The sequence below is a fragment of the Brachyhypopomus gauderio genome, chromosome 6 (assembly GCF_052324685.1).
Source record: "Brachyhypopomus gauderio isolate BG-103 chromosome 6, BGAUD_0.2, whole genome shotgun sequence".
Lineage (NCBI taxonomy): Eukaryota > Metazoa > Chordata > Actinopteri > Gymnotiformes > Hypopomidae > Brachyhypopomus > Brachyhypopomus gauderio.
Genome location: NC_135216.1, coordinates 18,964,314 through 18,974,840, shown reverse-complemented (window position 1 = coordinate 18,974,840; position 10,527 = coordinate 18,964,314).

Here is a 10,527-nt window from a genome sequence, read left to right as displayed (position 1 = left end):
CTACACGATATTCCTCAGCTCTGAGAAGGCGTGGAGCATCCTGTCCAATGACAAGGTGCACATCATCTGAGTTGACACTAGGAATAGGAATGTCTGCTAAGTGATCCCATTTAGCAACCTCGTCAGGTGTGGCGAGGCAGCTGAGACCTATGTTTAACTTACTTAGTGTTCTCACACCATTGAGTGTATACATGTTGCCATCATACAGAGAGTCTATCTCAAGGTTCACACACTGAGTGAATATACCTTCTTGGCTGCCTCCTACAGTATCAAGATCCAGCCTTGAAGGTTTACCTTTAACTTTGAGTTTCTTTGTGAGCTCTTCTGACACCAAGCTTGTGTTTGCTCCAGGATCAAGTAATGCATAGGTGACAGAACTAATGTTGCTGGCCTTGCCTCTAACTACCACAGGAACAATAGGTAAGCAAACTTTACCATTTCTGGCACCAGCAAATCCACAAGTGACATTAGGTGATTGGGTAGATTGTTTTTGTTGAGTCGTTTTGTTGTCACCCGTGGCATTCTGACTTGCTGTTGCATTTTGCTTGTTAGTGTGGTTTGGGTGTAGCCATTTGTTATGTTTCTGTCCACAACCAGGTACATTGCATACCCAATTTCGTGTGCATTCCTCAGCCCTATGCCCCATCATGAAACAGTTTTGACACAGGTGTTTCTCCTGAACAAACATGAGGCGTTCGGGCACGGTCAGTGATCGAAAAGCTGGGCACTGGTTCAAGAAGTGGGGCTCTGAACACTTCAGACATTTCAAATTAGCTGGCCGTTTGGTAGGTGTAGACTTGCTCTCTTGAACTGCAGCTGCCTTAACATTTGCAGAGTAGTTTGGATGAGGTTTCTTTGATCCTTTGTTGTGTAACATAATATTGCCTGGTTTATCCTGCTTCTTGTAATTCACTATGCTACCAAAGACTGGATCAGCTCTCTTCTCAGCCTCTGTCTCAACAAAGTTGACAATGTCCTCGAGTTTTGGTAGACGTCCCGCCTTAGTGATATCGTAGTTTATATTCAACCATTTGGATCTAAGATCTGGTGGTAGTTTGCTGATTATTTCAACTAATGTGCGGCGACCACTGAGCTCCTCCTCACACTTCATGGCAGAAAGTGTATCCTTGCAGCCTCTCAGTTGGTCTGCAAAATCTCTCAGTTGCACATTATCTCTTATCTCTTTAAAGTTCAAAACCTTCTCAACCCAAGCCTGGGAGATGATATGAGGATTTCCGAATCTTGTTCTCAGCCGTTCCATTGCTTCCTGGAACCCTGCACTGGGATTGGGATTGTATAAGCAGTGACTAATAGCATCTTGAGCTTTCCCTTCAGTGTACTGGTGTAGACGAGTTAACTTCTCTTCTGCAGCAACAGACTCTTTGTCCACCATTGTGGTGAAAAGTCTAATGAACTTCCAGTACTGAAGGGGGTCACCATTGAACTTAATTAGATTAGTTGGTGGGAGCCTGAGAGTGTCTACTTGGGCTTGACACTGCAGCCTTGACAATTCAAGCAGTTGTGAGATTGAATCTTCCGATGTCGGTGACAGTGATGGTCGCATTGTTAATGGGCTCTTGCCAGCCTTGGGTGTAGAATAAAGATTTGTTGTAGCTTGTATCTTTTGTTGGTTGTGCAACATCTGTGCGTCTAGCTCTGCTTTGTGATGCATGCGCTGGAGTTCCAGTTCTAACTCCTCTGCGTTGCGCTTAAGCAGCAGTTCAAATTTCTCTCGTTCTTTCTCTCGTAAGGCACGTAGGTTTTCTAGCTCAGCTGACATGGGGTTGTCATCATCTATGTTATCTGGAGCTTCCTTAACTGGATAATTTGGATCTATGGTGTCAATTTCACCAGGAGTGTTTACTTCTTGCAGCCAGCTTAGAGCATCGTGACGCACATCGTGAACACTCATCAAGATTACCTTCTCGTAGGCTTCTGATTCTTCTTTGTCATTGTCATCAACGAGCCTATCATGATAAAGCCTGTGTATCTCCTGGAATCGAGCGACAGCTAGGTCGAGGCTCTCCAGTGCTGCCTTCAAACTTTCAGGCTCATTTTCTCTCATATGTACATTTGCAGCTGTTATCATTTTAGTTATGGCTGCTTTAGCTTGTCCTCGCTTCCTCCTCACTGTCACAAGGTCTACTTCTCCCTCAGACTCTTCTAGGTTCGACATGATGCAGCCACGTGTTTAACTTTATGTTACGAATAACATAAACTTCGTTGTTGTGTTTTGTTTCTTGTTTTTTATTGCCCTCTGGTTACACACAGCATTAACTGTAATCGCTGGTTAAACTGTAAATGAATGAAAATATAATATTCAGAATAATACAAATAAATACACATAATATGAGGTCGTTACATATCTAAACACAAACTTAAACCAAACTCGTACATTTCACAGACATTCTAATTAAATACAGCGACGTATCTCACATAAAACACTCAGGCAGAATAACACAGAAACTAACAGATGATTAATATAAAACCGAATCACTTATCACGTTGGGGCAATGTTATTTTAACTTTCGTGTGCAATTTTAACTGCATTTAAATATGCAAGTTGTTTAGTCGTCTCAGCCACATGAGCCGTCTTGCCGTATTTCTTACTTGGCTGTCAGAACGCCAGCACTTAATACAAGAGCGGCGCCCTCTAGTGGAGAGGAGTGACACCAACAGTCTGTTCCGTTTTTTGCTCAGAACCTCTCCTGCCTTTGAAAAGACCTTGTATATGTAATCTACTTTAAATAATTTATAGTTATCAATTATAAATACTTATCAATTCGTTAGCAAACCTTGCCTGAATAAATCACCCAGTGATGCACATATTTTTTACTCTAAGCTAAACTTATGCAGCTTTTTGTTGAATCATGTATTTATTTCGTTATTTACTTCATAACCATATTTATGGTATTGATTTGAACAACTCTTAACAGTAACAGCGCTTAGTGCTGCTTAAGGCTTCACATTTTCTCCCTCTGTACCTGGATAGTGTCTACCTGCGGCACCGAAGCCGAAGGACTCCGCTAGAGATGTCTGTCTTGCCCTAGCATTAGCAGCATCTGACACAGTGCTCTCCTCTTCTGTCCGCCTAAGCATGAAAGCCTCATATTGGGCCTTGTGGTTTACCCTATGGTGTTTAACAAGGTTTGTTGTGTTGCCACAACTCCTTCTAGTTTTTTTTACACAAATCACACACAGCATCTTGGCTCTTGTGGGGCTGAAATAGCTCCACACATGACTTCTCTTGCGTTCCGCCATAGCGTACGTACAGCGCCCTAGTACACTGAGTGAGCGTCTGTGTGTGTGAGCGTGCCGCAGTACTTACGCATTATGCACTGACCCAGGCGGAAGAAAAAGTAGTTCCCACCAACCGCATATCATTTAGACAAGATCTCAATATTTTAGTTACTTCCACAGTGTTCCTGTTAGTGCTTTGCATTACCTCAAATGACTGAAGTATCGATATTTTGATTTGAAAATCGATTTTAGAACATAAAGACCTGGTATCGATGGAATCGATATTTCAGTATCGATCCGCGCATCACTAATAGTTGGACTTGAAAGCATCAGAAATGTCTTTTCACGACAGAATAAAAGAGGAAATAAACAGTCTAATTGGACAAATTGAGGCTGGTGCAGTTACAGACGACTACGTGCTTAACTTAATTAAGCTGAAGGTGCTGGACAATATTGAAAGCGGACCTTGAAAGTGTCGTACATGTGCTTGAATTCCACCTTGTAAAGGTGGATGAACCCTGCAAACAGCGCTGAAGAGCGGAACGCGACCTCGACCCGCCACAACGGAGCCCCCGCGATTGCTACCCGTATTTTCCAGATTATAAACCGCTACTTATTCCCTCTCGCTTTGAACCATGCGACTTATAATGAGGTGTGGCTTTTCTGCAGATGTTCCTTCACCCGTCAGGGGTGGAACAGAAAGTTAATCAGGTGGTAGGACAAAGTTGTAAGTCAAAGAAGAAAGTGCTCATTTTCATTTAACTCATGCAAGCAGCAGGCACGACGGAGAATTTTTTCCAAACGAACGTGTTGTGCCGAATTCCGCCCCTCGTTTGCACACGCATAAAAACGCTACAGATGATATTCCGGAGTTACAGTGATTATAACTTAGTTCATTGAGCACTTTAGTTTTGTCCTAACTAGATATTTAGACATAATACTGCTGTAATACTGCAAAGTCGTGGTCAGAGGTGAACTTCGTATAGCCAGTGTGTATTTTATTTAAAATAATTAACACCCTTGATCTAGTGTGGCTTTGGAAATAGATAATTCCGTGCCATTTGCTGTGATGGATAATTAAAGTCTAGCTCTTATTTATGCATAGAAACATAAATCGCAATCTGTAGCGTCTTTATGCGTGGATAAACGAATTCAACACAACACCGGCCGAAAGACCTTACAGGCATGACTGTCAGGCACCGTTCAGAAACTGATCAGTTCAGTTAAATATACAATGAGTCCCCGCTTAACGATGGGTTTAGAGACTGAAATGTCCGTCGTAAAGCAGCGTTCGTTGTTAAGCGTGACCCTAGATTTAGATACGCTTTAATTTTTACGCATAAATACAGTTTTAATTTTTACGCATAAATACAGTATAAAAAAACGAACAATATTCTCGTGCGTACAGCGTGAGAAAGAGCGATCGCGTTGCCGAGATGAGCTTATCGTACACAACACTCCACTACACTCCACAGGGTTGCCAACACGCATTTGACCGTTTTCACACGCTCTCACGCCACACTTCCGATATCTAACTACTCAAAAAAAATATCCAGTTTATTTACCTCAGATCCACATATATGATTTAATACGTTACTAGTTCGCTAGCTCTGGCGCCATCCACTGGCGATATAACACTGAATCTGTGTCCATTTTACGTTCGCCACAACCCCCCCCCCCCCCCCCCCCCCCCCCCCCCCGCTCAACAAAATACACTCGCGACCGGCTCCAGGTTAAAATCTCACTCCAAGCGAATGTCAAAAGTTGGCAACCCTGCAACATGGCATATTGAGCAGTGGGCATATAAGTGAACGGATTTAAATGGGCAGGTTCAGAAGCTTATTGAAGGCCTTATTGATGGTGGACCAGAGAAATAACAACTGCATCATGAAGAACAGGTCACTCCTTAAGAGAGGAACATTTTATACCTCAAATATATCTGGAAACACAACATATTGAGTAGGTAAGCGCACAGAAAGCGCACTGAAATCATTCAGAGGGGCAAGTTCAGAGGCCTGCTGTATGCCTATAATGCGTTGAGCCAGACAAGCAACACATGCATCATACGTAAATCTGAAAGAGAAACCTCTTTTTGGCCTGGCCCGACATCATTTTCTGCCTCAAATCTAACAGGAAACATGGCATATTGAGTAAAGCGCACAGGTGAAATGGTTCAGAGGGGCAAGCTCAGAAGGCCTGCTGTATGCCTGTAAGGTCCTGGGCCAGGCAAACCTCAAAACTCAACTTGCCCCTCTGAACCATTTCCACGTGCACTTTTTTGCGCACGTGGAACACTTCATTATTTAAAACATTACAAGCACATGTTGAATGAACGTGAGTTTTCAATGGAAAAAGTCACACCACCAACTGATAAAATCCATATCCAATATATACAGTCATTTTTAAGTCCTTCAGTTAACTTCTGTTTACCCTCCACTGTCTGCAGGCCTTGTTGCATATATTTTGCAATTAGTAAATCTATAATATAGGCCTACAGTTAAGACAGTAAAAAGACCAAAAAGTACGAGAAGGAGTTATAGGCTACTGAGTGTTTTCATTACATGAATGCAGATGGGCATTTTTCACAGGTAATGGGGAACTTCCTGTTTCTTCTTTCACAAACTAATGTGTTAATTTATGTTGCCTAACAAAACCTATACAACAGAAAACGTTCAGCTTACAGTTTTTCTCGATTGGTTTGGCTCATTTCTTGAAACCAAAATTACATTCTCAAAACTCTAACATCATTTGGCACAACTGTCTTACAGATCAGCACAACAAAAGAGCTGACTTACAAAAGCGTATTTCTGTCCCAAAACAATTCACCCATGTGTCAAAACTCAATTCCCTTCTCGTATGAATAGTCAGTGCTACCAAAATGCATTGTCTATTTGGCATTGTGTGAGCACTTCAAGTCAAAATGGTTAGATGTGTTGTCACTATGGCAAAAGACTAACAGAATACAATGATGTATAAAACTGAAAAAAAGGATTTCACAAAGGTTAATCACACATCAAACTTGTAACTCAAAGGAAGTTGAATCCATTTTTATTCACACAAAAATGAACTTGCTAACAGTACTGTAGTGTAAAAAGGAAATGTAAACAGTGCTCATTCTGTAATACAATCAAATAACAATAGTCCTGCAAATAAAGTGGGGGGTATGGTTTCACTTCATTAGTCACTGTCCTCACCCTCACTCACCTGACCACTATCCTCACCCTCCTGGCCATCCACATGCTGCTCTCTGTCTGGCCATAGATTCTCATCCATCTCACAACGTATCTCCTTTGCAATACAATGAGTGTAGAAATGTTGTAACCACACTGATTCCCTGTAAGGCCTTCACATGCAGCATACATTGCATGGAGCAGTGATCTCTGGTCTTGAGGATGATGGTCATACACTCTCCATCTCCAAGTGGAAAAAAACTCTTCAATGGGATTGAGGAAAGAAGAGTGAGGGGGCAGGAACTCCATGAGCATTCTTGGATGGGTAGCTAACCAAGCCCTGATGAGTTGACTATGGTGGAAATTCACATTGTCCCATACAATGACGTGGTGTGGTAGGTGAGGCCCTACGAGACCTCTCTCATTTTCAGGGATCAAATCGATGAAGAGGAGCTTCTCTGTATTGTATAGGCCAAGACTGGGGATATGGGTGGCCACACCATTCTCAGAAATGGCAGCACACATAGTCAGATTGCCCCCTCGCTGTCCTGGGACATCCAGTGTGGCCCGTTGGCCAATGATGATGGAGGAAAAATATAGTTGAATAGCCCTGGTTTACAGTATAACATGGTCAATGAGCGTCGCCCACATTTCATCTGGGACAACACAGTGTGATTGTGCTCCTCGGTCTCTTCCCCCTGTCCCACCACCATGTACCCTCACTCCCCCTCTTCCTCATCTTCTTCTTCCACCTGTCCCACCACCACATACCCTCACTCCTCCTCTTCCTCATCTTCTTCTTCCCCCTGTCCCACCACCACATACCCTCACTCCTCCTCTTCCTCATCTTCTTCTTCCCCCTGTCCCACCACCACGTACCCTCACTCCCCCTCTTCCTCATCTTCTTCTTCCCCCTGTCCCACCACCATGTACCCTCACTCCCCCTCTTCCTCATCTTCTTCTTCCCCCGTCCCACCACCACGTACCCTCACTCCTCCTCTTCCTCATCTTCTTCTTCCCCCTGTCCCACCACCACGTACCCTCACTCCCCCTCTTCCTCATCTTCTTCTTCCACCTGTCCCACCACCACGTACCCTCACTCCCCCTCTTCCTCATCTTCTTCTTCCCCCTGTCCCACCACCACGTACCCTCACTCCTCCTCTTCCTCATCTTCTTCTTCCCCCTGTCCCACCACCATGTACCCTCACTCCCCCTCTTCCTCATCTTCTTCTTCCCCCTGTCCCACCACCACGTACCCTCACTCCTCCTCTTCCTCATCTTCTTCTTCCCCCTGTCCCACCACCACGTACCCTCACTCCCCCTCTTCCTCATCTTCTTCTTCCACCTGTCCCACCACCACGTACCCTCACTCCCCCTCTTCCTCATCTTCTTCCCCCTGTCCCACCACCATGTACCCTCACTCCTCCTCTTCCTCATCTTCTTCTTCCACCTGTCCCACCACCACGTACCCTCACTCCCCCTCTTCCTCATCTTCTTCTTCCCTCTGTCCCACCACCATGTACCCTCACTCCTCCTCTTCCTCATCTTCTTCTTCCCCCTGTCCCACCACCATGTACCCTCACTCCCCCTCTTCCTCATCTTCTTCTTCCACCTCTGTCTCATCTTCTTCTTCCACCTCTTCCTCGAGCAGGAAGTTGCCTTCTTGCTTGTGTTGGACTAGTTGCTTCCATGTTCAGAAATTTGTTCTAGTCAAGCTCTCTATGTACAGGCCTACATGACTGATAGCATTGACAAGCATGGACAGCACCTGTCAAGTATCTATCTGATTGGTTATCTGAGATGTGTGAACCTCCTCCTTCATTAGAAAGGTTCTAGTTTCAACAAATTTTCAATTATAGTCATGAATTTACCAAATGTTTCAAAAGGTCGATATGTGGTATTCATGGTATAATGCTCTTGAATAATTTTGACAATTAAACAGATTGTTGTGCATGCAATGGCTTATACAATGAAATATGCATGACATATTTTGGAGAGAACAGCCATTTGATTGAAAATCAGCTAATCAATTTAAATCACCATGATCAAATTAGTAGGAAATTGTGCTAAATGTAGGCTAACTGTGCTAACTGTAGGCTACTTGTACTAAAGCATTTGCAAAGATGCATTGATATATTTGACACATGTACTAAGACATTTGCAATTTGACTAAACCAATGAGAAATGCTATTCTGTTGTGAACAATTGCCAAGGGGTTTCCAGACTTGTCCATGTTGTTTTGAGAATGTCATCTCGGTTTCAAGAAATGAGCCAAACCAATCGAGAAAAACTGTAACACAAATTTGCAAACTCTACCTTAATTATTTGTATGTGGTCGTCCTCACGTTACCTATCATTGATTTGGGCTAGAGCGACTAGTTTATCAGGTGACCAGTCGGCTAAAAATGCTTAGTAGTTTGGTGCTGTATGAGACATTGTACTGCACAAGAAAATGGTTTCACGTTGGGCTTAGAGGGCAAACGGTACGATTTGACTTGATGTGTATGTGACCTGGCTGGTGGGGCACGGGAGAAGAAGTCTATCTGTGACCGTGTGTGCTGTGCTGAAGACGCTTCCTTCCACTCGCTGAACTAAACTGCTGCTGCAGCGCATCTGGTGTTAAAGGAAGAGAGAGGTCGGGGGTGTGCGAGGTGGTGGCTCATTTCAGGGCATTGTTTTAATCGCTCAGGTTTTCAAAAGATCATTTCAAACCGACCTCAGTAAAATTATGATAATAATAATAATTATTATTATTAAAAAACGAAGTTTCAAAAAGGCACATTCGTTGATAAAGGGCAGAGTTGGTGGTGCAGAGTTGGTGGGCTCCGCTGTGGCGGGTCGAGGTCGCGTTCCGCTCTTCAGCGCTGTTTGCAGGGTTCATCCACCTTTACAAGGTGGAATTCAAGCACATGTACGACACTTTCAAGGTCCGTTTTCAATATTGTTCAGCACCTTCAGCTTAATTAAGTTAAGCATGTAGTCGTCTGTAACTGCACCAGCCTCAATTTGTCCAATTAGACTGTTTATTTCCTCTTTTATTCTGTCGTGAAAAGACATTTCTGCTGCTTTCAAGTCCAACTACGAGCGATTGCTTCTGACTGGAGTCTAAGCCCCGCCCCAAATTCAGGCGAGCGTTCCTATTGGACAGTGATTAGATTTCATTCTGGCACGAACACAGCTTCGCAGAGACACACAGTGGAATACAATGACGTTCAGTCGATTGCATTTCAAGGTGGCTTCTGGCACGAATTCAGCGTTTCTTTCTTTAAATACAAATCCACACACACTGGAGCTTTTACTTTTCATTGTGGCATGTTATCACCACATCAGTGTTTAAATCAATCTCGTGATCATTACATTTAAAGGAGACATTTATGTCAGAAATACCATACGGTGAAAAGCATTACCTCGGTGCCGTGATTACATTTCGAGCTGTATTTTATTCAATTCTGGCACAAATTCAGCGTTTTGGTTTTGAATGGTAATACTTGTGTATTGTTTTTCAATAAAGAGATAAAGTGCATTGAAATGTAATGTAATAGTGCTTTTGCATTTCATTGTGGCACGTATTCTGCATGTTTGTATGGAAAAGCAATGCATTTTGTGGATTTGCATTTCCATTTTTGCATTTCCATTTTTGCCTAGTAGCGATTACATTTCGAATAGGCACGGAATCATCTCCATAGCTTTACTGCAGAAATATTGATAATTTAATGAACACAGAAAGGTCAGTTTTTGACAAGGCAAAAGTTATCGCCTTGTCATATAATGCACCTGTGACGGGTAGGGTGAGCGAAAATAAATGGAAGCGATCACGCCAAGTCTCAGGGAAATAGGATGGTTTAATATGTAAAGTGCGCAAACCAAAACCCGTGAACTGATCCGAATTAAGGATATGGATAATTATGGAGACCCCTCCCCTCAGGGGGGAGGGGTCTCCATCCTAACTCAGGAGAACCCCCCACTTACCTGGTCAGGGCCTCCCTCGGGAGCGATGCCCTCCGTGCCACTCCCCGTGGCACGGGACCACAGCCGGTCCTCCCCCAAACACACACTTAAGGGGAGGAGCATGCATGGAATTACAAGCAACAAAACCACAAACACGCGAGCACACACA